Source organism: Macaca nemestrina, chromosome 2, assembly GCF_043159975.1.
Source record: "Macaca nemestrina isolate mMacNem1 chromosome 2, mMacNem.hap1, whole genome shotgun sequence".
Lineage (NCBI taxonomy): Eukaryota > Metazoa > Chordata > Mammalia > Primates > Cercopithecidae > Macaca > Macaca nemestrina.
Genome location: NC_092126.1, coordinates 88,246,406 through 88,273,589, shown reverse-complemented (window position 1 = coordinate 88,273,589; position 27,184 = coordinate 88,246,406). Strand labels below are relative to the sequence as shown.

Sequence of the window (27,184 nt, the reverse complement as noted above, 5' to 3'; positions counted from 1 at the left end):
TGCAGATAATTGGAGACTACTGTAGTACAATCTATGTCTAGAGGTTATCAAAAACATAGAAAACACAATTATCAGTTTACAGATTTGTGTCTAAATCTAGTATCTGATGAATTGATGAATTGTTGAATATGACAATTGATGAATATGTTGTATAAAACACAATGAGTTTCAAGGTGATATATCTCTGTTTTTTTAAAAAAAAATCAGCAGTGTTTTTTTAAATTGACATATGATATTTGTACCTATTTATGAGACTATGTGATATTTTGTTACAGGAATAAAATGTAAGATTATCATGTCAGGATATTTAAGTTATCCATCACCTCCAGAATATGATCACCTAAAGTAGAAGTCCTCCCTTCAAATTATTTTAAAATATACAATACATTGTTGTTAACTATCATCCCCCAACTCTGCTATCAAGCATTACAACTTATTCCTTCTATCTAACTGTATATTTGTGCCCACTAACCAACATTTTTTTTCATCTCCTCAACATCATTGATTTCATTTGGTCTGTTTTTGCTTTTGTAAAAAATATTAACAGTTTTCAATGATAACCAAAGTAAAATTCATCTGTTGGAAATCCAAAGGAATATGCTCCACTTTTCTTTCCTTTTTCCTCGGGAATAGCAAAGAGCATATTGGCTATCTGCTTCTTTGACTTCTTCAAAATTGCCTTAGGAATTCTATCCTAATGCATTTCTATGCAAATATATAAATTAAGGCACAGTGCATATGAGACAAATGAGGGAAATTCTACAGAAAAAAATTAGCTTGTGTACTTAAAAAGGTGTCAAGATCATGAAAGACTAAAAGCATTTTTAAAAGGCTTAAATTCGTCTCCAAAAAGGGGGAATGGTTGGGTTGAATACATAGCTACCAAAGACATTTTTAGGACAATTTTCAAAATTTGAGTAGGATAGTGTGTTGGACAAGAGCATTATATCAATATTAAGTTTTCTGATTTTGATTATTTAACTGTGGTTATGTAAATCGTGGCTTTTCTTTTAGGAAATATACTCTGAAGTATGTAGGATAAAAAACTAATGTCTCTAATTTATCCTCAGGTTATTGAGATAATTCACTCTCAAATAATTCAGAGAGAAAGTATGCCTGAGAGAGTGCATGGGTGAACACAAAATGATTTAATAAAATAGATTCACTACATGTTAACAATTGACGAATCTAAGTAAAGGATATGCATTTTTGCACTATTCTTGTAATTCTTCATAAATTGAAAATTATAATTTAAAAATTATGAAAAGATAACTTTGCATAGTAGTAAAATTAAAAATAATATGATTTCAAAGATAATCATAATAATTAGGATAATACTTTGCATTTGTATATTAATTGACGATTATATTAATAAATTTTCCAAATATGTGATTTGACTTTATTCCTGAAACAACTCTAAAATTTTAAATACCTTTATTCCCATTTTAAAGATGAAAACACTTGGAAACAGAACTATTCCAGTGCTTTAGTTTAAAAGATTTTGATTTGTAGTCTTTTCTGTGGTAACTACACCACAAACTGTGCAAACTGCCCTTGTTCAAGTCATGAGGCAAGCCTGTGGTCTGTTCTGTGCTCACTAACCAGCTGTCAAGCTGTAAGAATTTGGGTGGTTGCAGATCAGGAAGCAGCTCTGTAATTCAGAATCAATCTTCTAAGCTGTCTTGTCTCTATTTTCATAGCATGTCATTGGTTTTCATTCCAAAGTTGTGCTAGCTCTTCCTGGCATAATTGATGGTGCAGGTGCACGGTTTTAGGAAAGAAACCATGGGAAATCCTATTGGGTTGTGCTGCGTTACAAATAGAAAAAAATCAATGTTAGACAAGTAGAATTGAGAAAATCATGAGGGAAATAAATTTTATTTTCATGCTTTCAAGAATTACATCTAAAAGTAGGTATTTTATTTGGAAAGGTATAGATGTTCTTTAGGGAAAGAAAGGAAGAAAGGGAGGAAGAGCTATGATTTCATATTTCCAGAATTTTATTTCACTAGAATGTAAGATTTGTCTTCTGAATTTAGACGCATTTTTCTTTATTTTAAAATTACCTATTTCTGATTCTTCATGTGTAGTCAAATATTCTTAAACAAATAGCGTGTTTAAAAAAATAATCTGTAGACCACAGCTTTAACATTTCTAAGTAGTGTTCATTACACATCCAGGAAAAATAAAAGACACAACATAAGTGCTAAATATGTAAGTTTCAGTGTTATAAATGATTAGGTGATTCATTCTTTCATTGAGCAAGTATTCATCAATTCATAGAGAAGCAGAAAAGCGTGAAGGCTGAAAGCATGTAATTTGGAGCCAGACTATTTGGGTTCAAATATAGGACCCTGTTTCGTGATTTTGAGAACATTTCTTAATATCTCCAAACTTCAATTTCTTCATTAGTAAAATGGAGAGAATGACTGAACCTACCTCAAAGGGAGGTTGCAATGATTAGAAGTAAACATATATGTGAAACACTTAAAACAATGCTCAGCACATTGTTAGCATTTAATAGATTTTGTTTGCTATTATTCAAAGTGTAATCTGAGAAATATTCATTGAGCATCTAGTATGATCCAGGTAATCCATAGTAAAGCATGGGACTATGCAGTTATTTGGGGAATAAAGAAATGATTCAGAAGAAGATTCTGCCTTAGTATGTGCTTTAGTTATCTAGTGCCATATTCGCAAACTTAGCAGCAAACTTAGCAGCTTAATAATAAATACTTATTATTTTACAGTGTCTTTAGGTCAAGAATTCAATAACTTAGCCTCTACCTCAGCTGAGGTCTCCTCTGAAGGCTTAACTCAGAGTACTCACTTCCAAGCTCACTCATGGTTTGCGGTCAATGTTCAGTTTCTCGCAAACTGTTGGACTGAGGGCCTTACTTCCCCCACTGGGTGGTTGGCTTGAGGCCTCTCTCAGCTTGCTACATGAGCTTCTCTAAAGGGAAGTTCACAATATGACAGCTGGTTTTTCTCAGAGTGAGACAGTGAGAGGTCAAGGGAGGGCCCACAGAAGGAAGCTACAGTCTCTTTGTAATCTAATATTGAAAATGACATCCCACAATTTCTATGTATTCTGATTAGAAAGGAGTCACCAGTCCAGCCCATACTCAAGGGTGGCAAGTACATTAGTGGTCTTCCAGTACGGAAGAAAAGATGTAGCTAAATAATCCCAACATGAGGTAGGTGGTAACAGAGAAGAGAAAAGGTTTCTCCATAAGAGAATCTCGACATGCCAAACAGAGAACCTGAGAACACACCACTGTATTCTTTTAGGTTTATCTACACTGGTGAGGAAAATTACTGAACATACTCTAATAATCCTTATCATTCTACTACACACCATAAGTCTCATGCACCAGATGCTCCAAAAAAGTTCATATAACTCAAAACACACCCTGACAGAAATAGGCCTCATTGGTATATAATTGTGGGAAGAGTAACATTTATCTGGTGTTGCCTACTCAGAACAGTAGAATTTTGCTGATAAAGGTGCTACTTAGCACAGGTACAGATTGAAGCGTACCACAATATACCACTTCAAAATATGTCTGTTTGGCATACAGATTATTTTGACTAAAGGCAATTGAGGACCAGTAATATAGAAAAAGCTCTTTAGCGCCCGCTAACTGCCTAAACTAGAGTATACATTTCCTCTTTTGCAAAAGAAATTTACATTTATAAAGGGAGTTTCTATTTATAAAAATGTCTTTTTACCAGAAAGAAAGCTACGCTTCGAGACCACTCTTACCACCCAACTGATAGCTGCATAACAACAACAAAAAGCAACAACAAAAAAAAACCCTGATTTACCACACCTTCCTCTCCTTCACTTCTTCCAACTTGCTTCCCTCATCCTGAAGCTCAAAACCATTTTCCCCTTGTTTAGCCTAAAGATGGTATATAAGCTTCAAGCATCTGGCCGCATCCTAGTGTTTTCATTTCCTTGTGAATTATGTACATAGTAGTTTCACCAGAATAGTTTCCTGAATTTACCAATTTCCTTGTTTTAAAAGTTTAAACGTTTGGCTTGCTAGTTGTATTGAATATCTACTACCACTTCTTTCACAATGGACTGATTTCCTATAGAATGGCCAGAAGTAATTTTGAAGAAATCTTTATATCTAATGTGCCAAATATAAAACAGTAAAACGATCGCGGAATTTAAGCCCAATTTTTTGTTTTTTAGTGGTTCCCTTGAGGGGCAGGGAGTGGAAGGCAGAGTATAATGTTTTTCAGCATTACCTGAACACTTTTAAATCTTGAATTAAAAGTTCTATTTTTTTCCCATGCGTATATATTGGCACAAATAATTCTGGTGCCAATAAATCTTATTCCTTATTCCCCGCTAACTTGAGAATTACTTAAGAATTATTGTAACCACTTCTGTTCTGCTTTTTGCATATAGTTCTGAGTTTATCATGGAATCCTAAGGGTTTCATTCTGCTTTAGAATTCTATTAGTCTTTGACTTCTTGAGCTTCAGACAAACATTCTTCTAGTGTTCCTAAGAAACATCGTTCTCTCCCCTGGAGCCACGGTTTGAAGTCACAGAGTATGATCCTGACAAGCAAAGCCTCCTCTTTGACCTGACTTCTGGAGCCAGGATTGCCCCTCTTCTAGCCTCTGCTTTTCCAAAGGGTTGACTTTACTTGTCTCAGTCCTTTCAGTTTCCAGCTTAAGGCTTAATGCATTCTAGAACTGCATTTTCAGGGTAAAATAGGAAAGATTTATTCACAGTTATCGTGTTTACACAAATGCAAAGACAGGATAAATCATTCATTTACTAATGTTTCTCCTCACTCTGGGCATTAACAATGACCTCTCCATCATAAAACAAAGTAGATTAATTCAAGCCAGAAGAAAAAATCTCCATTTCAATTATTTAAGTGAAGGTTTGAACTGTGCTTATATTAATAAGATAATATTTCAATTTACCACTTAACTTATGAAGCCAGAACTAACAATAAATAAATAAACAAACAGAATGTGGATGAAGGTAGAATATAGTGTTTATTCCTTCTTGGATATAAATATAAATTCTGCCAGGTGTCATCATTGCCAGTAATTACAGAATTTAAAAACAATAAAATTCCACTGGAAAAAATCCAGTCCTATATTATTTTTACTTCAATGTAAAACTGCTTTATGTAGCCTTATAAAATTCCAACTAGCCACTACCTTTAATTTTAGTAATTTACAATTTTATAATTTCTGTACCATGCTTAAAATGTTGCTTACTCTAATTAGTTTATGGTCAACAGTATCTTTAATTAGAAATATTGGTAATCTGTCCAGTGAAGCATTTTATTGAGTGTGTTTATGGTTCCAGGATGATTATCTAATGAACAGGATGATAAAAAGTACCATTAAGCAGAAATAAAATAGAATACCCATCAGGGCAAAAGCATTTTTTCTCTATAAAAGAAAAATTTGTGCTTAAAATAAAGTATTTAGAATACAGTATTAAAACTATACATAAATTGATGAATGTATTTTTGAAATTCTATTGATAGTGAGTAACTGATATTATGATTTGGTTCTGACAGTTAGATGTGGAGTCTAGGATGAAGGACACAGAGCTATCAAAAAAATGACCAATCCACTAAAAAATAGTTCAGATGACATCAATAATATTGCTGAAACAAAATTTATATGAATAATATAGAAAAGTTATGTTACAAAAGGACTGGCAGTCTGTGTTTAATAAGGAATTCACTGTTGGGGATGGGGGAGAAATCAGCCTGAGTTTCCTTCTCAGTACTCTTGCCAAGCGTGTACATTAAAACAGGTGGTGGTTATTTACAATCTATATTTTATTTAGATGGTTGTGTTTTCATTATCAACCTTTATCCTCTGAAATATTTGTAAGCATTTCCTATATAATTGCATTCAACATTGATTCTTGTATTCTATGGCATTGACAAATGTATACCTACTGAAATTTTAAAGCTAGAGTACATAATGTCTAGCAATGTTTATACTAAGGCTTACATGGCATCAGAAAACATTTAAACTAAGACAGGAGATATATTTGAAACTCTATATAAGTTTTTAGATAGAAAATCATGTATATTGAAAAATGTATACATCTAAAGTAAGATGGCTAGCTAGTGCTTCTACTATCAGATAGATCTTCATAATGTTTGTGCACATAAAAAATGATCAGACTTCTGAATTCTCAATGTCTTCATCACACACTTATTAATCAACTCAGGTATTGCACTGGTTCTTGACTTTCTAGGAGGATAGGAGATCATAGTTTCTTTTCAAAATTTGGTTACAGCTATGGAAAGTCCCTATAGAAAAATGTACATGCACACAGGTAGTCAAGGAGAATGGTAGGTCTCCTGGAGCCATTCATAAACCCCCTAAGGAATTTAGGAAGGTTAAACAGGGAATAGCTATAATATTAACTGTCAATCAGCTTTCTAAGAAGGTTAGGTATCTTCAAATGTAAAATGGTAATAATAATCCTTTCTTCATGGAGTTGAGAATATTCTTCATGATTAGTTGTAGTGTTTGGAAAAGATCCTACATATAATAAATATAAAACACATTGTAGATTTTAAGAAAGAAATGTATTAGTGGAATTTTGTTGTTCTATTTTATTTGCTATCAATTTTTTAGTACTATTAGCATTCCAAAAACTGAGGAAAGACTGTTTTTAAACACAAATCACTCTTTTAGTATATTCAACAAATCTTTCTCTAGTATTTTTGTTTTATTCTTTTATATTACTTTTCAACTGTACACATGGTTTTGGTTTAATATTTTGATTCACCTTAAGATCACTAAATTTGAATGATTTTTTACATATTTGAACATAAAATGGTTCCTAAATTTATAACGACAATAAAGATAAATCCATTGGGTACCTTTGGAGGTTGCTAGAGAAGTAATGTATCAATCTGAAAATGGATACAAGAGGAGAAGTAATCAAGCATTTAACCTAACTATCCTACAAAATTTGTACCACAGGATAATTGTTCTTTTTATAGAAGTATTCTAGCTAATACATAAATAAGGAATGATAGAAATAAAACACTTTAATTTTGTAATACTCTTATGAAATACAGTCATCTCTCTTTAGCCATAGGGAATGCATTCCAAGACCCCCAGTGGATGTCTGAAACCGCAAACAGTACTGAACATGACTGCAGTCAGTTTTAACACACTTCTTGTCATGTCTTCCAACCATAAATCTAATGTCTTTCCCACTTTTAGTGCTTATCTCATATTGTGGCTGTAACTTTTGCGGTTTGAAGTGCAAAGCAAAAGTAGTAAAAAAAAAATTTCCCACTTCACAGTTTGACAGATATAACACTCATTCCTTCCATAGATCTTAACAACTTCAGCATAAGTTTTTTTCTTTCTTTATTAATTGGAGAATTTTCACCTTTTCACTTTAAGGAAGCATTTTATGGCTTCTCTTTGGCATATCCAAATTGTCAGCATCATTTAACTTGCGCTTTTAGACTATTACTAAGTAAAATAATGATGACCTAAACACGAGCACTAGGATACCACAACAGTTGATCTGATAACAAGATGGCTACTGAGTGGCTAACATACAAGCAGCATAAGATGTGCTGGACAAAGATATGATCCACATCCCAGGCAGAACAGAGCTGGAAGTCACGGACAACACAACATTTCATTACTCTACCCAGAATGATGGACAATTTAAAATTTATGAAGTTTATTTCCAGAATTTTTTATTTAATATTTTTTGGACTGCCGTTGACCTATACTGAAACTGCAGAAAGCAATACTGGGGATAAGGGTGGACTACTGTAATGAATCCAGGCAATTCCCAAAATCAACTCTAATAAGATAAATAGGCAGATGGAAAAATAAAAGATGATACATGCCTCTTGACAGAAATACACAATACACCTATAAAGTATTCTTGTCAAAAATTTGAATCTAAACAGATTAGGACTCTGGATTTAAGAATTATTTTACAGGGCCGGGCGCGGTGGCTCAAGCCTGTAATCCCAGCACTTTGGGAGGCCGAGACGGGCGGATCACGAGGTCAGGAGATCGAGACCATCCTGGCTAACACGGTGAAACCCCCTCTCTACTAAAAAAATACAAAAACAAACTAGCCGGGCGAGGTGGCGGGTGCCTGTAGTCCCAGCTACTCGGGAGGCTGAGGCGGGAGAATGGCATGAACCCGGGGGGCGGAGCTTGCCGTGAGCTGAGATCCGGCCACCGCACTCCAGCCCGGGTGACAGAGCGAGACTCCGTCTCAAAAAAAAAAAAAAAAAAAAAAAAAAAAAAAAAAAAAAAAAAAAAAAGAATTATTTTACAGAGGACACAGAGGTCAGGCAAAGATTTTAAATAATACCATTAGGATGGAAGCAGAAACAACTGCACTGTGAAAAACTCTACAAAACAAATGAACAGCTTCTTTGGAAATAAATCTCAGAGGAGGACAACATGGGAGGGGAAGCTACAGAATAAAAACAAATGATGATCTATCAATCAAAATCAATGTGTAAATCTACCTTGTTTGTATGAGTCTATCAAACCAACAGTCAAGCAAAGAAATATTTGATGATATCAAGAAATTTTTTAGAGTTTTAACCTCAATTGTCATGAATCCCTTCCCAGATAATCCCATCAACCAAGAAAGAGTAACTTGTAACAGGAGAGGAGATGGGAGGTCATCCTATGCTCACACAGACTTTATCACAGCCTATCACCTATTTATCTGAGGGGCCATTTGTCTTTTCCAAAAATCTTTTATTCTCCCCTAAGTTGCCAAAATCTCCCCTCCCCTCTCCTCTGGGCATGTATAAGCTTCTAGATGTCGCTGGATTTTGGGGTATTCACTTTTGTTGTATGTGATGCCCCCATGCATGTAATAAAATTGTATAACTTTTCTTCTGTTCATTTGTTTTTGTTTCTATTTTTAAAAACTTTTGTTTGTTTTTCATTGATACATATTAGATGTACATGTTTTTAAGGCAGATGTGATAATTTGATACATTCATATAGTCAAATCAAGGTAACTGCGATACCCATCACCTGAAACATTTATCTTTTCTATGTGCTACAGATACTTGAATTATTCTTTTCTAGATATTTTGAAAAGTACAATTGATTAATGTTAACTATATTCACTCTGCTAATCTATTGAACACCAAGTCTTATTTCTTGTAAGTGTATATTTCTACCCATTATTCAACCTTTTTTCTGTCAATTTAATTGGTAGCCTAGTCGAAGAACCTAGAAGGGTGGAGGGAAGCCATCTTTCACTTGCCTACAGCACATAAATATGTATATGATTATATATTATTGCAAACGAGACAAAGTAAAGGTAAGGTAAGACAAAAATAACAATTTCAAAATGGAATCTATTATTGAAGGCTTCCTTTAAATTTCAGGGTAGATTAAACAAGAATCAAATTTACCAGGAAAATTGGGGTGAATTGGGAGACATTCATGAAAATAGGTTGTATCATTTTTCTGTATATAATTTTCTTGTCCTTATGCTTTGAATGGAAATTGCTGCATTGGGCCTTCATTTACACAAATGTGCTCTATTTATGTATGAGTTAGATGATGAAATAAGTGCCTGAAGCTTGAATGTTCAGGTTAATCAGAATACTAAACGGTCATTAAAAAATAACCACACTCAAAGTGTCTTAATTATGTATAGATGTTGAGTTGGTGGGAGGTCCCAGTTGACATAGGACTCTGTCCTTGGCCAAAGTCTGTTCAACATGACCTAAATAAGGCCCAAGAGTAGTAGTTCATTATTTTATTTTATTCTACATAGTGAAAAAAACACTGCATTCTCTACATTCAGACTTATTCTTAATTTCTGGAAATAAAATTGGTAATAAATAAATAAAACAAATAAAAAATAAAGTACAATAAAATAAAAATAAATAAAACAAAAATTGTTAATAAATAAATAAAATTGCTAATAAATAAATGGTAATAATTTCTGGAAATAAAATTGGTAATAATAATGAAATGTTATTGTACAAATAAATTTAAGAGAAATTATAATTTAGCAATGGAAGTATGGATAATTCTTATTTGAAAGGAAGTGCATGCATTTAAAAGAGTTTATTTTTATACAAAATAGAAGCGTAAAGTTTATGACTATTTTATCTTGCTATCCAAGGAACCAAAGAAACTAAAACCTAATTTATAATGATAAAGTTAAATAAATCAAAGAACCAAAAGTATTATTTGTTCAGACAATTCCGAGGATATAATGATAACAATGCCTCTTTCCAAATTGTGCACACTCTTCAAATTTTCCAATATAACATTCCAAGAAAAGTACTCAAATGAATACAAAATCTATGTCATCAGTGAAATCTAGGAGAGTTTAGAATACCAGCCTTTTCCCAACTCAGATTCCAAAAAGAAATTATCATTATAGTCAATAAGAGAATGCAGACAATAGGAATATTTACCATTATAGTAAAACAAATAATGCAGCTGGTAAACCCACAGAGAAAATTTCTTCACTAGAGACAAGTTCTCAGAGAGAGGATAAATACAGAAATAGATCAATAAGGCAGGGGAGAAAAGAGAGATTCAACATTATTCAGTTATTACCAAAATAAATAGGCAAATGATAAGATATCTAATTTCTTGTAAGAGCCTTGAGGAAAGAAGCAAGCATTCTAATGAAAACAGGGTTGTGTGGAACAAGAATTATATGAACCACATGATAAAAATCTGTCAGAACCAGAATTATTGTCATAGTCGCAGTGGTAAAAAATATTACCAGTTGATTACTGAGAAAGAACTAGAGAATAGTAGAGCCCACTGCGTATCTTTTCTAGTTTGCTGCATATAAACACATAGTAAACTATATTTGTCTCTGTTCATTAAAGAGTAAGGGTTTGATAGCTCTTAACAAATGCTACAACCACCTTCATAATACCTTAAGTAAAAGAACTTCTCTGGTTTAATTGTAGTGTAGGAGAGGAAGAACATTTTTTTCCCCTTCTACTCTCTTAGGTTCACCAGCTGGGCCCATGAATCATATTGACAAGAAACAGATTAAAAAGATGGAAAAAAACAAAAAGCAAAACAAGGGGATATGTTGGTCAAAGAATTCAAAGTTTTATTTAGACTCGAGGAATAAGTATCACTGATCTATTGCACCACATGGTAACTGTAGTTAATAATAATGCATTGCATATTTCAAAATTGCTTAAGGAGTAGGTTTTGAATGTTCTCATCACAAAAAAATATTATATGGATGTGAAGTGAGAGATATATTAATTAGCTTGATTTAATCATGCCATAATAAATAGATATATCTAAACATCATATTGTGCCCTATAGTTACATAAAATTATTATTTGTTACTTAATAAAATAAAATAAAAGGAATAAGATTTAATGTTTGGTAGCACAATAGGGATGACTATAGTTAATAACAATAACAACATGTATTTCAAAACGACTAAGAGACTGTAATGAAAGGCTCCTAACACAAAGGAATGATAAATGCTTGAGGTAATGGATATCCCAGTAACCCTTACGTGATCATTACACATTGTATGCTTGTATCAAAATATCACATATACCCTGTAAATATATACAGTGATTTTGTATCCATAATAATTAAAAATTAAAAAGAAAAAAGGATCCAAAACATTTGAAATATTAACTTAAATGGGATCTTTTGAATAAGTTAATAAAAGTATAATTTTTAATTCTAAGATGATTTACTTGTATTAGTGATTCCTTAACTCCAGTGTGTAAATCTTTGGATAGCTACAAATATTGGAAGGCTATTGTCAAATGTATATTCCTCTTATCTTTTTTTAAGTATATCTTCTTAGAGTTCCCCCCAGGTGAAGAGAATATGTATATAATTAACCATAACTTCTTACATTATCTCTCCCTAGAGGGCTATAATACAAAGGACAGATAATAACAGGTAAATGTCAAGAAAGTGGAGAAGTCAGAACCTTCATATATTGCTGGTGGCAATATATAATTGTGCAGCCACTTTGAAAAACATTTTGAAAGTTCTTCAAAAGTTTAAATGTAAAATTGTTACCATATGATCCAACAATTAGAATTTGGATCTAGCAGATATAAATTGTTTATGTTTTGTTTCCATGCAAACAAGAAAATCAAAAACATATATCCACAGAAAAACATGTAAACAAATGTTCATATCAGCATTAGTCATAAAAGCCAAAAGTGGAAAAAACCAAAATGTTATTAATTAAGGAAGGGATAAATCAAATATGGGATATTTACATAATGGAAAATTATTTGGCCATAAAAATTATTGGCCATAAAAAGAATGAAGTCCCAATGCATGCTACTACATTAATGAACATTGAAAATATTATGCTAAGTAAAAGAAGACAGTCACAAAAGATGACCTATTATATTATGCAACTTGTATGAAATGCCCATAATAAATAAATCCATACAAAAAAAAGTAGATCAGTGGTTGCCAGGGACTAGGAGGAAGGAAGAATAAAGAGGGACCCTTAAAAGTGTGGAGTTTCCTATTGGGGTGAAGAAAATGTTTTAAATTAGACTGGACATGGTGGCTCACACCTGTAGTCCCAGCACTTTGTGAGGCTGAGGCAGGCAGATCGCTTGAGGCAAGGAGTTCCAGAGTAGCCTGGCCAATGTGGCAAAACCCTGTCTCTACTAAAAATACAAAAAAATTAGCTGGGCGTGGTGGTGCATCCCTGTAATCCTAGCTTCCCAAGAGGCTGAGGCATGAGAATCACTTGAACCTGGGAGGCAGAGGTTGCAGTGAGCTGAGACCATGCCTGGACAACAGAGTGGGACTCTAAAAAAAGAAGAAGAAAAAAGAAGATATTCTAAAATTAGATAGTGATGACAGTTGAACAACTATGTGAACATACTAAAACACAATTATACATTTTTAAATGGTGAATTTTATGATATGTGAATAAAGGTGTTTTAAAAATTAACCTTATAATAGCTGATATAGTTTGGATCTGTTTTCCCCCTGAAATGTCATGTTGAATTTTAATCCCTAGTGTTGGAGGTGGGGTCTGGTGTGAAGTGATTGACTCATGAGGGTGGTTTCTCATGAATGTTTCAGCACCGTCCCCCAGAGCTGTTCTCATGATGAAATTCTCACGAGATCTGGTTGTTTAAAAGTGTGTAGCCCCTCTCCCCACCTCTGGCACCTGCTCTGGCCATGTAAGATGTCCCTGCTTCCCCTTCACCTTCCGCCATGATTGAAAGTTTCCTGAGGCCTCCCCAGAAGCAGTGCCAATGCCAGCATCATGCTTCCTGTACAGCCTGCAGAACCATTAGCCAGTTGAACCTCTTTTCTTTATAAATTACCCAGTCTCAGGTATTACTTTATAGCAAAGCAAGAACAGACTAATATAAGAGTTAACTTTTTTCTTTCTTTTAATGACAGAGTAAGCCTTCAGTGATGGACAGATGTCACTGGAAAGGATCTGTCAAGGCACCAGGACATCAGCATAAGCACCTGCAAATATGCTCTGATTTTTCTTTATATGTGGTAAGTTGTAAACACAAAATAATTATTAGTAAGTGTCTCAAAAATACAAAGGAGTGAGTAATCACTGAAAAATGGTTTACATAAAATAGAATTTTGAAAGCTACAATTAATAAAGAAAGAGAAAAGATGTTAAAATCAAGGGAAAAGGTATACTCCAGACCACAGAAATTAAGATATTAAGAAGTTCAGATGTTAAGGCTGCTTAACTTTGTAAGAATAAAACACTTCTATTTCACAAATACAAAACACTCAATTAATCTTATTGAATTAAGTAATAAAAAGTAATTCACTATACTTCTCAAACATGAATGGACTTCAACATATTTTCTGTATCATACTCATAAAATTTTTCTTGGATGCCAATTAAAAATAAAAATATTACTTTATCTTTGAATTGTCAAATATTATATAAAAGGTAGTATTTTATTAATAATTTAATTTCGATAAAGTGATATTTATCTCTGTATGTTTATTAACCTTTTACAGAGAATAGCAGGTATTTGATTAATTATTGAATAAATAAATGAATTAAAAATGAGAATTTAAATATGCAATGTATTTCCATTATGATATTTTTAAATTAGCAAATTAGAAATTTTATTTCTGTCTGTTAGACCCAAATTTCCAAATAATGATTAACTAGGAGCAATTGACAATTTACATTGAGTAAATTACATTATCTTGATCGTTGAAACCCTGAAAAAAAATTCCTACCTAAAAATTTAGATTACCCTATAGAGAATCAAAAGTTTCCAATTTGGAGGCCATTTTTGTATTTAAGTTGGATGTTGGTTAACAATTATTTGGTTTACCTATTTAAATTATCATCTATAGCTTCTGTCATTAGTTCAGTTTCCCTTTTGTAAATTCGGGTTTATGTTAGATAGTACAAAATATTTTGAAGTAAGCTACATCTGTTTCCACTTCTGACTCTATAAAATACTAAATGTGACCTTGGTTATGCTACTTAACTTTTCTCCTACATTCATTACAAATGAAAAATAAAGAGAAGAGAAGGAATGTTTAGATCAATGTTACGATTATTTATTAAAATTAAAAACCATCACAAAAACCTGACTTGAAATGGATCATAGACTTAAATGTAAAAGCTAAAACTATAAAACTTCTCAAAGAAAACACATAAGAAAATATTTGCAACTTTAGATAGACAAAATAATTTCTTAGGTTAAGACCTGAAGCGTATAAACTACAAAAGAAAAAAATGGATACATTAGAAAAATCAATTATTTAAATTTTAAAAATTATCTTTATGAAAACAAAAAGGTATGCCACAAAATGGGAGACGATGTTCAACAAAAGTCTTGTGTTTAGAATATAGAATGAACTTTATAACTCAATAATAAAAATACAAAGTATCCAATTTTAAAAATTAGGCCAGAGATTAGAAAAGATATCTTCTAAAAATATGTGAAAGGTTAATGATTTCATGAACATATGCTTATTATTAAGGAAATGCAATCTATTAACACATGAGATACTACTATAAATTCTTTAGAAAAGCCAAAAGTAAAAATGATGATAATATCTAGTTCGGGAAGTAATATGTGATGTTTAATAGGCTGATCAGAATGTAAAACTGGACAGCTATATTGAAAAACTGGCAGTTTATTATAGAATTAAACACACGTATACCAAACCAAAAATTCCATCATAGGAATTCCCCAAGAAAAACGTAGATACATGTCCACACTAAGTCTTGTACATGCATATTACAACAGCTTTATTTGTAAATACTCCAAACTGGAAAAAACCCAAATATTTACTACTATCACCTTTTGGATTTTTGTACATGTTATCCCTCTTCTTTGAAAAAGGTTAAATCCCTCCTGTCAACAAAAAACCTACTCATCTTTTAGGCATAAGCCAAAGTTTGCCTCTTGCAAGGAAGCCATCCTTGGTCCCTTTCTAAAATGTGGGTTAGGTTCTTCCTAAGTGATCCAAATGTAGTAGGTGGGACTTGACTCTGGAGACAAGGCCCAGACAATGGACCAAAGTGAGGACTAGCTAAAATAGGTCCAGGGCAGAAGCAACTTTCCATAAGACACACCCAAAAGTGTGCCATGTCAGTTTACCATTGCCATGGAAACAGCCCAAAGTTACTGCCCCTTTCTATGGCAATGACTTCATGACCCCAAAGTTACCACCCTTATCTAGAAACTGCTGCATAAGCTGCCTCTTAATTTGCATGCAATTAAAAGTGAGTATAAATATGAGTGCAGAATTGCCTCTTAGCTGCTATTCTGGGTACACGCCTATGGGGTAGCACTGCTCAGTAAGGACAATACCTCTGCTGCTGCTGTGCACTGCCACTTCAATAAAAGTTACTGTTTAACACCACCAGCTGACCTTTAAAATATTTCCTGAGCAAAACCAAGAACCCTCCCATTTGGGGCTTGCCTGTCCTGAATCAGTCTTACAATTCTTATGCTCACTTTCATTGTATATGTTCTACATAGTGCTACAAGTGCCTATTAATCTCTAAGCAATTCAGAATGGGGACTACATGGTGTTTTGTTGCTGATTCTCCAGTCTTTAGAACCATTCCTTTGTTCAACAGATAGTTTGAGTGGCTACTATATGCATGGCAACTGGGACACAGCAGTATACAAAACAAGACCTCTGTGTTACGGGATTGAATACATTCCAGTGCAATACATAGCAAGATCTCTGTTTAAAGGCTTTCAAAACTTGCCAGACTGCTTTCCACAATGGCTGAACTAATTTACATTCCCACCAGCAGTGTATAAGTGCTCCTTTTTCTTTGCTGTCTCGTCAGTATCTGTTATTTTTTGACTTTTTAGTGATAGCCATTCTGACTGGTGTGAGATGGCATCTCATTGTGGTTTTTATTTGCATTTTGATTACTGATGTTGAACATTTTTTCATATGCTTGTTGGCCACTTGTATGTCTTCTTTTCAAAAGTATCTCTTCATGGCCTTTGCCAACTTTTTAATGGCTTTCTGCTTGTAAATTTGTTTAATTTCCTTATAAATTCTGGATATGAGACCTTTTTCAGATGTATAGTTTGCCAACATTTTCTTCTATTCTCTAGGTTGTCTTTTACTCTGTTGATAGTTTCTTTTGCTGTGTTAGTTTAATTAGGCCCCATTTGTCAATTTTTGTTTTCGTTGCGATTGCTTTTGGCATGTTCATCATGAAATCTTTGTGTAGTCTTATTTCCATAAGGGTATTTCCTAGGTTATCTTCCAGGGTTTTTATAGTTTTAGGTTTTACATTTAAGTCTTTAGCCCATCTTGAGGTGACTTGTGTATATGGTGTAAGGAATTGTTTAATAGATGAACGAATGTGAAAATAAAATTGTAGAGTCAATTGCCAATCCATACAAGAGGCTAGGCTGGGCATGGTGGCTCATGCTGGTAATCCCCAAGACTTTTGGAGGTGAAAGCAGGAGGATCACTTGAGCCCAGGAGTTCAAGACCAGCCTGGGCAAGAAAGTGATATCTCATCTCTACCAAGCAAACAAACAAAAGAAAACATAAAAGTGGCTGTATTTAAAATAAAATACTAAAAGGAAGTTAAAACTTCATCTTTTTGAATTTATACTCATTGGAGTTTATAAAATTCAATAATATTTTTGGCCAATACATTACATGCCAACACTTTTACTAAATTTATTTCATCATACAGTATTAAAAATATCATTTTAATTCAATTAATTATATTCAAAAATAGTGATAAGAAGCATTCAAACCATTAAAGTGAAAGTAATATCCTGGAAGCAGAATAAAAATCTACTTGGATTATCTGCCCAATTAAACTTATATCACCTGTAGAATAACAAAACATGTGGATGGTGTTTTCAGTGCTTAGTTTTAAAGTAATCTAGAGGTAGTTGAAACTCATAAATATCCTATTAAAATTAATTATAGCACTAACCAATAAAAAACCACAGTTGTTTCAGCATTTATCACAGCATAATGATAATGTCTTTCATCTCCAGAAAGTGAAACCAATATTCATACATAACCCATTAAATGCATTTTGTTAAACTTTAAGGTGCTCATAATTAGCCATCTCTTATACAGTAAAAAATGGCATATTTGAATTATTAAATTTATTTTTCAGGAATCTTCTGTTAAGTCTGGAAATTATACTAAATAACAACCTGTGGGGCTACGAACTCCATTCAGCAAGCTGCTTTCACCTACATGTTGTCACATTTCCAATTTACATATCTTTTAGGACAGCCACTTTTGTTTTGTTTTTGTTTTTCTGAGATGGAGTCTTGCTCTGTTGCCCAGGCTGGAGTGTAGTGGCACGATCTAGGCTCACTGCAGCCTCCACCTCCCAGGTTCAAGCAATTCTCCTGCCTGAGCCTCCCAAGTAGCTGGGATTACAGGTGCACTATCACGTCTGGCTAATTTTTGTATTTTTTGTAAAGACAGGGTTTTGCCATGTTGGCTATGCTGGTCTCCAAGCCCTGACCTCAAGTGATTCACCTGCCTCAGCCTCTCAAAGTGCTGGGATTATAGGCATGAGCCACTGTGCCCAGCTTTTAATATTCGCTTCTGGAAAACAGTAGTATAATGCAAAAATGTTAAAAATTATTTTATGGTTGGAGAAGGGGAGATCAAATTCAAATAAGTTTAAAATGCTTTAGATTAAACAAAACTACTATGGTTAATTTACTGAATGAATTCTCAGATCTTTATTATTCTGACATTCTACTGATTGTGAGATAAACACAGAATATCTAGTTTCCATTCAGCTATAGAATCTTGTTTTTGTTTTTTGTTTCTATTTTTTTTTAACACACCACAAATTTTCCACAAAACTGTATTGAGTAACACTGCTTATGTAATTGCAAAATTTCTAAGTAAAATATATCAAACATAAATTTTTTGCAGTACTCATTCTCCTTAGAATATAATACATTTGACCTCAATGGATGTAGTTTTATGGTTTAGACAGAAGTCAGCAAACTTTTTCTTTAAAGGGCCAGATAGTAAAAATTTTGTGGGACATGCAGTCTCTGTCACAACTGTCGACTCAGTTGTATCATGAAAGCAGGCATAGACAATAAGTAAGTGAGTAGGCATGGTTATGTTCTAATACAATTTGTTTTATAAAACAAGCGATGGGCCATATTTTGCCAATATTTGTTTCAGACAGTGGAAACATTCTAAACTAAAAAAAGAAATTTAAATCTGCTCTCAGAGTCCACATTAAGTTATACATTAAATGCTAAGAGTAAATTAATTATTGTTCTATTCACTTCAGACTGCTAGCCTTAAAATACAACTTTTAAAATCTATCAGTCTTGTTATTGCAATTCTTTTGGCTCCAAGAGTGATACTTTCTTATAACCATGGGTCATTTGTATTGTGGCTATTCATCTTTTCTGAATTCAATAAAGAACAGATGGCAAATGACTGTTTTAAATGTTAATATATTCTAAATTTTATGTGCAGTGTTTAAGAGTTTCCATTATTTCCGCAAAACATCACATTAAAAAACAAATAAACAGAAAGATTCCTGTCTACAAATATTTATTTCACAAGCATGAGGATTTTTGCCTCAGACCACCAGGCGTGTGTTTACCCTTCAAAATCTTCAGTTTTTAAGGAAGTATAAAATAATGTCATACTGTTTCATGAACCATTTGAAAAATTTCTTCATGTTTGACTTCATTTATTTTTCTATTTTTAGCTAGGACTCTTTCCTTGAACCATTTTCAGTGCTTATCCAAACAGCATGCTTTTATCCTGAAAGGTGAAAAAATACAAGAGTGCTTCAGTTCTCTAAGGCGCTCCCCTCCTGTGGTACCAATATCCTAAATTATGAGCTTCCACTGAAAGTGTTTAAGATTCTATATCAAAGATAGGACAAGACACAGCAGTTAGTCCCAGAGAAGGGAAAGTGAGCAGTATGGTAGTAAGTGGGTTAATAGGAAAACTAGGACACCAAAAACCATCCTTCAAAAGAGCAATCTCATCACACTGACAGGTGGCATCAAAATTCCAGCATTCAGGCCCGCTGCTGCCACTACCTGTGGCTGTTCTCACTGTCCCAAACCCACCAGTCACTTGTTGCTCCACAGTGAGACACACGTCCCACAAAAACTTACACTCAGCTATTCTTTGAATCTTACTCACAAGAAATTGTACCTATCAATTACCCTCTAAGACCAAAAAATAAAATAAAATAAAATAAAATAACCTTATAAGCCAAATCATTAATTTTTTTGTGAGTTCTTATTTAAAGGAACTGAAACGCTGTCTATACTCATTATAGCTCTATAGTATTATCCTGAGAAAAATTCAGTAAATAAATGTACTAAGAAAATAAAATATACATTTGTAAAAAGAGCACTTAAAACATATTAAATGGGATATTAAAAATATATAAATTCCTTAATTTAACAAGATTATTATGAAGCATTACTAATAAATATGATTTTTTGAGGCTCAAAATAAGTATTAAAATACACATACTTGAGGAATTATTAAATAGAGAAAATATTTTTAGACAATAAAAAATGCAAAACTTATCTGTAACTAAGCTTTTTCACAAGGGAGAAATATATATTGCATTTATTTGCTTTCCCCAGTACAACTAAAGTTTAAACTGTCAAATAGAACTAAAATAATTATTTTGCATAGAAAACAAGTAAAACATTAATGTTTTAGAGCTTAATAACCAAAATACTTTAAGAATGCATAAGAAACATTTATTTATTCAGCCATAATAACTGTAGAAAGTTTATACAAATGGATACTGAATTATATTTTATTCAACTGATCTGAAGTATAAGATGCTGACAAAGTATTTCTACTATGCAATAAAATATATTTTCAGGCTCATTATAAAACGTTTCTTTTAGTGTTTTATATAATGTTAAAAAAGAGACATATTCTCATAACTAATGTCTTACACAGTAAAGGGTAACTTTCATTAATTCTTTAGCACCTTTTGTCTCATAAGTTGGAAATATTTCCATAGAAAAAACATGTTGAAAATTTTAAAAACCAATGTTTAAAGCTTTATAATTGAGTAATACTCAGATTTCATTATATTCAGTTTTCAGACACAGAGTTCCTATACTCTGCAAAATGAAATGTGTCATAAGCAAAGAAATATAGTTAAATGGCATCTGTAATATATGCTTTCAGACAATATGCTGTCTGCAGTTTCTTAAAACATAAAAAGCTTTATTTAAAATTATACAGTATATTACTAAATACATGATTTCCACATTTCTACATATCTAGAAAAAAGGGATTGTTTTCTAAAATACAGCATGGTATGGGCTTACTTATGAAAAAAATTTGTATTATTTTCTTTATTTTCATAAGGATACTTAATTGATAGCTTGAAAGGATGTTGCAGGTATTTTATACAGAAATTTCAGCAATAATTTTGACTTTATTTTTGTCATGTAATTCTTTGCAGAAAAAAATGGAAAAATGAGACCTAAATGGTAAAATTTATGTATTATTGAAAGCTGATGCTGAAAAGTGTCAAGCTGGAGAAATGTATTTGTTGCTATATTTCTCACATTGTGGACAGAGAGAAAAATACATATAACAAACACACAGACATCCTTTCAAAATGCACATACTAGGGCAACCTTTTGGGTAGATAGTAAGAATGATAGTGGAGGAAGAAAAAGGGACATGGATGTCGGTATTTTAATATGCCTGTCTGAGTAAACATATACAACCTTCCACCAACCTCTCTGTGGCATTCTACAAAATTTAACTCCTGGTACTCTTTAATGACATATGTTAATCAGAAATTTGGATGGGAAATGTAAAGCTCTCTGGATCACAGCCTTGATAATAAGCCATACTCAATCAGACAAACCCTAGAGGAATATTTACAAAAATGAGGGAATTAAGATGTGGATTGTGTGCCAGGCGTGGTGGCTCACACCTGTAATCTCAGCACTTTGGAAGGCCGAGGCGGAGGCAGGAGAATTGCTTGAACCCAGGAGGCAGAGGTTTCAGTGAGCCAAAACTGTGCCACTGCATTCCAGGCTGGGTGACAGAGTGAGACTCCATCTCAAAAAAAGAAAAAAAAAAAAAAGGATATGGATTGTGGACAACTGTTACTGGAAACCATAGGAGACGTAAAAACAGACTACAGACTAAGTCAAAATGTGAAGTCCTGAAATTATAAATGCCTAAAGCTTTCCACCCAGAAACACTTTCCAGTTGTGTTGAGCTGAAAAGACAGGTAGATGGGAAGTGAGAATATGGATAGTTTGTAGTTTGGGTCAGAATTAATAATAATAGTTTTAACTGTATGTAGCAGATGCTGTCCTATGTGCTTTGCATATATTGTAACTCCTTTATTTTTCACCCCATGCCTATGAACTAGCTGAAAATAATGAAAGAAGACTATTTTACAGAAAAAAAAAGAGACAGGAACAAACAGGTTAAGTAACTTGCCCAAGGATGCAATCAATTAACCAGTGGGTCCAAAATTTGGGGACAGACAATCTGTAGACAAAATTCACACTCAATCAGAAAGAGTCATGGCATTTACTTTTGTACTCAGCACCCATGGGCCTATTCTCCGGTGGTAGAAACAAGCTGGGCATTTGAAAATACACAGCCAGTAAAAATCTTGGGAGTGTTAGCTAAGAGCCAAATAATGTGGACATGTTGAAAAGGTGGATTTCAACCTATAAGTTGCAAACTACTAAGACTAACTGTGATGTCCTACATTTATAAATGCCTAAAGCTTGTCTACTCTTAGCCATGATGAAGCAGCAGGTGCAGGAGTAGCTCTCCCAGTGTATACAACTAGAAACATAGACACTATTGTTTTCAGACAGTGACATGTTTTGAATGCTGAAATGAGGCAACAAGGTGAGCCTTATGATTGTCCAAGTTTTCCACCCAGAAACACTTTCCAGTTGCGTTGAGCTGAAAACACAATATCAGAGTTTGAATAGGCTATGACTGCTGGTATTTGCAGGACAGGATACAAGGAAGTAGGAGCTTTACATAGAAAGTACTCCAGAAATTTGCATAAGGGTACCCTTGAGATTTCAGATGCAATCTAAGCTGTGCATGCACTGAGTGAGACTCAACAAGGCCAAGTAAACAATCACTATCAAGGAACACAAAGTGAAGGACTACTGAGGTTCACGACTAAATGAACTACCTGACAATACAAAGCACATCATAATGAAGCAGGATATTTCCCTGACCCCTTTGCAGGACCCACAGCTCAGCTCACAGCTCTCAACTCCTTGAAGGAGGGGATGTGTGAGTGAATGGGGCGGGAACTGAAGTGCACTAGCAGGAGCAGAGGTGAACTCCATTAACTCCGATCTTCTTTGTTCCACCCCTTGTGGGAGTGAGTGCACAGGTAAGCAGGAGCAAGAGTCAGGGCACGTGCTTTTGGGTGTCGGCAGGAGCAAACTTCATGTAGGCCCCATGGCAGTGTCTGGGGTTAGGGGTGCCCATGACCCCTGAAGCCCCAGAGGGAGTGTTACAGTGCTCCTTTAGCTCTGCCATCTGTGGGTGGCTTAAGCGTTAACAGCTCAGTGGGCCCTCTTTTATCTGCACTCATGGATCCCAAGCTCTTGCCCAGCATCCAGGAGAAATGAGGTATCAGGAATGACTTGAATGATGGTAAATGCAGGGGATGGGGTTTATTGCCTATGAAAGTGGCTCTCAGTAGGGAGGGGAACTGAAAAGGGGATGGGGTGGGAAGGTAATCTTCCCCTGAAGTTCAGCAGTCTCCAGCTGGATTCTTCTCTGAAGTTACACCCTCAAGCTGTCCCTCTGAAGTCAAGCTGCTTCTCTCTAATGTCCAGACATAGTCTCTGATGTCCAGCTGCTCCTCGTCTTTCCGCCAGCTGATTCTGGGGCTTTTATAGACACAGGATGGGGTGCAGTACAGGCCATGGGTGGTTTAGGAAACGGATACATTTCAGCAGGAAAACAGGGATATAAGTTCTCACTTTGGGCCACAGTCACAGGCTTTTATGCTTGAGAGTGGGGCTTTGCCAAGGAGCGGCCCCTGTCTGCCTAGAGTTTCTCTGCCCCCTGTCCGTATCAATAACATTAAAAGAATGAGACAAAATCTGTATGTGTAGCCATGTAACATTCACAAAGTTCAGTATCTGCACAAAAATAGTAGAGATGTGAAGAAGCAAAAACAAGTAACAGTCCGAGAAAAAAGTAAGAATAACAATTAAAAAAAAAACTGATAATATCAAAGATGATGAATTAACCCCAAACTATTATAAACAAATTTGATGATTTTGCTTGTTTTTGTTTTGTTTTAGAAACAGAGTGTCACTCTGTCACCCAGTCTGGAGTCTAGTGGCATGATCTTAGCCCACTGCAATCTCTACCTCCTGGGTTCATTCAATTCTCGAGCCTTAGTCTCCCAAGGAGCTGGAATTACAGGTGTGCACCACCAGCCAACTAATTTTGGTATTTTTAGTAGAGATGGGGTTTCACCATGTTGGCCAGGCAGGGTTTGAACTCCTGGCCTCAAGCAGCCTGCCTGCTTAGGTCTCCCAAAGTGTTGGAATTACAGGTATGAGCCACTGCATCTGACCTAAATTCAATATATATATATATATATTTTAAAGAAGGCCAGGTAAGCAAATAAACAAAAACCATTAAAAATATCAAATGAACCTCTTAAAATAAAAAAAGCACAATACCTGAAATGAAAAATTTACTGGGAGGGATTAAGAGTAGATTAGAAACTGCAGAAGAGTTCAGTAAATGTGAAGTCGTAGTAACAGAAACAACCCAAGCTGAAGCATGGTAAAATAAAAAGAAAGGCTTATATAAAAGAGCAAAACCTCAGTAATCTATGGGATAATATCAAGCTATCTAACATGTAAACGTAGTCCCAGACTTTCAAATGGGAAAATATATAAAACTGGCTGGAAAATACCCAAATCTGATGAAACATAACAGTCCACAAATCCCAAAAGTGTAAAGAACACGAAGTTAGATAAACACACAGATAACAACACCAAGCCATATCATAACCAAATGGTTTATGGTTAATAATAAATAAAAACTCTTAAAAGCTCCTGGAATAAAACAGTTGCTTTCCACATACAGGAAAACAAACATAAGAACAAATTACCAGAAACAGTGTAATCCACAAGTCTATAGAACAACATTATTAAAGCAATGAAAGAAAAATTAAGAAAAAAGGCCTTCTATAGTATAAATATCCTTTAAAATTGAGGTAAAATAAAGCAATTTTTAGTAGAAAAAAACAATTAGTCACTTATACCACAAAAAATATTAAAATGAGTTCTTTAGGGTGAAAGAAAAAGTTACCAGATGGAAACTCAGAGCTACAAAAAGAAATGAAGAAATTAATAACCATGAGGGTATAAAAATACTTTTTTTCTTTCAGTTTCTTTAAAAGATAGTTGATTGTATAAAATGAGAATAATAACAATATATAATCTGGTCTATAGCAATTGCTGAATTCAGCATTCTAAAATGAAACAAAATATGGGAGAGAAAAATAAAAGTATACTGTCATGAAGTTTTTACATTATATATGAAATAGAATAACAACACATTTGTAGACTGAAATAATTTTAAAATGCATATTGTAAACCATAGAGCAACCACTGAGGGTAGGGCAGGAAAAGGATGCATAGCTAAAATGTCAATAGAGGAGGTAAAATGAACACTAAAATATAATACTCAATTAACAAATAATATAAAGGAAGGAAAAGAAAACAAAGAACAAATGGGAAAAGTAGAAAATAGGAATATGGTAAATGTAAGCCAAACATATTAACATTTAGGTTAAATGTCAATGAGAAGAACATACAAATTAATCGTCAAAGTAGGTAAAGAAGCGGAATTCACTATATATTATCTACACAAAACTCTCTTCAATATAAAGACAGATTGGTTAAAACTAAAAGGATGGAAAAGGCTGGAGTGACTATATTAATATTAGACAAAGCTTCAAGATAAGAAATACTAATAGAGATTTAAACTGGACATTTTATAATAATAAAGAGGTCAATTGTCGAGAATATATAACAAACTTAAATAGGTATACATATAATAATACAGCTTCAAATCACATTGCTGAAAAACAAATTCAAGAATACCTAAATAAATGAGGAGATTTTTCAGGTTGATGAGTTGGCAGACACAACACTGCTAATACTGTATTTCAGTTCTCTCCAAATAGCTCTGTACATTCAACACAATCCTAGTCAAAATTCTAATGGGCTATGTTATAGCTATTGACAGGTTTATTTAAAAATTTATATTAAAATTCAAGGGGCATTTAAGAACTAACATTATTTTGCAAGAGGAAAAAATTTGGAATACTAGCACTTTTTAAAAAAATGTCAAGACTAACTACAAAGCTAGTGTAATCAATTTGGTTTTATTGCTATAAGAATAGACAAATAGATCACTGGAACAGAATAGAGAGTCCAGTAGTAGACTGAACCTTACATGAGCAATTGATTTCAACAATAGTGCCAAGGTAAATCAATAAGAAAAGTAAGATTTTTTCACTAAATACTGTTGGCTGAGTTTCTAACTATATGGGAAAAAATGTGTTTTCCCTCACACCTTACACAAATGTACACTCTAAAGGTAAAAGGTAAAACTATACAACTTGTTTTATTTATTTATTTATTTATTTATTTATTTATTTATTTATTTATGACAGGGCCTCATTCTGTCACCCAGGCTGGAGTGCAGTGGTGCGATCACAGCTCACTGCAGCCTCTACCTCCCCAGGCTCAGGTAATCCTCCCACCCCAGGCTCCTGAGTAGCTGGCATTAGAGGCACACACCACCATTCCCAGCTAATTTTTCCATTTTCTGCAGACATGAGTTTCCTCCATGTTGCCCAGGCTGGTCTCAAACTCCTGGGCTGAAATGATCCACCTGCCTCGGCCTCCCAAAGTGCTGGGATTATAGCCAGCACACCTGGCCTATGTAACTATTGTTTTTTTTTCTTTTTTTTTTTTTTTTTGGAGATAGAGTGGCACTTGACACTCTGTCACCCAGACTGGAATGATCTCAGTTCACTGCAACCTTCACCTCCCAGGTTCAAGCAATTCTTCTACCTCAGCCTCCTGAGTAGCTAGGATTACAGGCACCCGCCACTGCGCCCAGCTAATTTTTGTATTTTTAGTAGAGACGAGGTCTCACCATGTGGGCCAAGCTGGCCTTGAACTCCTGATCTGAAATGTCCCTCCCACCTTGGCCTTCTAAAGTGCTTGGATTACAATAGTAAGCCACTGTCCCCAGCCAAGCATATATAACTAGTAAAAGAAAAAATAAGAAAATGTATTTATGATAGGGAAAGGGGAAGGCTTTTGAAGCCATAATATTAAAAATATGAGCAATAAAATAAAAATAAATAAATTTATCTTTATCAAAACTCTAAACTAGTTTTTAAAAAGTAATTATAAAGAAAACGAAATTTAAGCCACTAATTGGTAGAAAATATATGCAATATGTATATCTGACAAATGGCTTGCATCTGAAATATATAAAAAATTCAATAGTAAAAAAAAGTATGGACATATATACGAGCAATATGCATAGAGAGATTCTTCCATAAAAGGATATACTATGGCCATCAGCATATAAAAATATGCTCAAAAATCATTTGTTATCAGGGAAATGAA

The 27,184-nt window shown here is 33.9% G+C and overlaps 1 protein-coding gene across 10 annotated transcripts in view; it reads right to left on the bottom strand.

Annotated features, from left to right (window-relative positions):
• Positions 1–27,184, bottom strand: part of LOC105489997 (N-acetylated alpha-linked acidic dipeptidase like 2) — a 1,462,458-nt gene that overhangs the window by 428,333 nt on the left and 1,006,941 nt on the right. The gene's annotated exons all lie outside the window — the stretch shown is intronic.